Source organism: Homarus americanus, unplaced genomic scaffold (genome assembly GCF_018991925.1).
Source record: "Homarus americanus isolate GMGI-L3 unplaced genomic scaffold, GMGI_Hamer_2.0 scaffold12674, whole genome shotgun sequence".
Lineage (NCBI taxonomy): Eukaryota > Metazoa > Arthropoda > Malacostraca > Decapoda > Nephropidae > Homarus > Homarus americanus.
The window spans coordinates 18,849-21,204 of record NW_024719799.1 but is presented as its reverse complement, the minus strand read 5'-3'; positions in this window follow the sequence as shown (position 1 = coordinate 21,204).

The following is a 2,356-nucleotide window of genomic DNA, read 5'->3' as shown; positions in this document are numbered from 1 at the left end:
AGCATTAAGCATTTTTATATGGGATTACAGACATCTATATTGGATTCAACACAAATATGATTAAACACTTCTTTTTGGGATCTGGTTCCTGAACTCCTTAGGCCTTTAAACTATTACTCACAACAACAATAATAATAATAATAATAATAATAATAATAATAATAATAATAATAATAATAATAATAATAAAACACCCAGTAAACCTAACACAACTCAACCAAACCTAACTTAAACCGACCTAACCTAACTTAAACCGACCTAATCTAACCTAACCTTACCCATTTCAGCCAAACTTAACCAAAGAAACACGCGATTCTGTTGTCTTTGTATTAACCAACCTCTCTAAGCGTGACCCTATGAAAGGTCAGGTCACCGTCTCTACACTTTCGTCATTCTACGTAAAGGATAAATAAAAAATAAACTTTTGTTCATTGAAAAAACAAAAGTGAAAGAATATGAGTTTTATTTATAGGGAAAAGAAATTAAAAATATATAAACTTTTGTTAATAGATAAAAGTTAAATTAAAAAGGTCAGTTATTGTTGTTGTTTTTTCTACTTTTGAATAGAAAGAACTGAAATTAAAATAATAGTTTGAGTTTTGTTAATGAAAAGATCGAAAAATTAAAGAAGAGTTTGACTTTGATTAAAAAAAAGAAAAGTTACAGATTTGTTCATGTAATAAACTATATACATTACTGTAATGTGTTGTACCATTAATAAATTATTACTGTAAAAATACAGAAACAAAAACAAAAAATAAACAAAACAGGAATAAACAAAAACATTTATCCATGATTGTTTTTATTATTGTCTTCAATTCCTGTTTTAGTTTATTACAGTTAAACCTCGATATAACGAACTTTTCTCCCCATATAATCCGTTAAATGGGGGTTTCACATATAACGGACCCTTGATATAACGGATTTTCTCCTCTGTATAGTCCGCTAAATACATAATTCCCTGTACCTTATTTTCTCTTTTATTGTTCTCTTATTTCCGTATTATGAGCCATTACTAAGTAGTGAAGGTTGACTAATGAGAAGCAATAATTACATAGACATTTAGAGATCAAATATTTATAAGTAATGGTAAGTAATAAGTAGAAATAATAAGTTTAGAGATCAAATATTTATAAGTAATGGTACGTAATAAGTAGAAATAATAAGTTTTGATAAGTGAAAAGTACAAAAGTAGAATGAACCACAAGATGTCAAATATCCTGAGGTACATATATTACACTTGAGAATGATGAAGGATATTACTTTATCCTTAAATAAGACTTATAAAGTACCGTTACGTGTCACACTTATAATAATCACGTCCCAATTAAAACTACAAACACTTAACGCTTTAAAGATACAAAAAAGACATACTACCTCACCTTCAGTTACTTATACCACACTTTATACTTTTCACAGTTAACAGGGTACCAGGCACTTAACACTTTAAAAGGTACAAAACACTTATATTATCACCTCCCTAAAATAACCTACAAAACACTTAAAAGACACACTAAGGTTGTTCACTACCACACCAACCACACTTAACACTTCAAAAATATCACAAAACAGAGACAGCACACCGTTCACTACCACACTTAACACTTAACAGGAAGCAGAGGGCCGGGTCATGTCTCCTCTTATATTTCACAGCAACAAGAACAACACAAATACACGTTAGCTGCCTCCTGTTGCCACAAAATGTTACCTGGGGTCATATTTAACTTCACCTGTGTTAACTCTCAACAATTTAACGCCAGGACGGGGGGTTTTGAGGGTGCCAGTCTTGCTCAGAACTTTGTGGATACCTTTGATGATTTTAATTTTTTGGGTGGTGTGGTGGTGGTGTGGTGTGGTGTGGTGTTGTGGTGGTGGTGGTGGTGGCGGTGTGGTTTTAGTTGTGGTGTAGTGGTGGTGGTGGTGGTGTGGTATATGTGGTGTATTGGTGGTGTGGTGTAATGGTGGTGGTATGGTGTGGTGTAATGTAGTGTGATGATGTGGTAGTGGTGTGGTGCAGTGTGGTGTGGTGATGATGAGGAAAATGACTATAATAGCGACGATAGTGATGCTAAGTGGTAATAAATGATGATAGTGATGGTCATGGTGATAACTTACAATAATATAAAGAACTGGATATTAACTGCACTTAGACCAAGTTGACGAGGTACACTCCGTCAGTTAGTCAGTCTGTCTGTCTGTCTGTCTATCCGTCATTTTAGAGCCAGTCTACCAAAACAGTCAGTCAGTCACTTAGTAAGTCAGTCACTCAGGAGGGGCGTTGAGCTGAGAGAGAGCCAACTCACATGACAAACCTGTGATTTACCCAGACAGACACATATTTCTCTCTCTCTCTCTC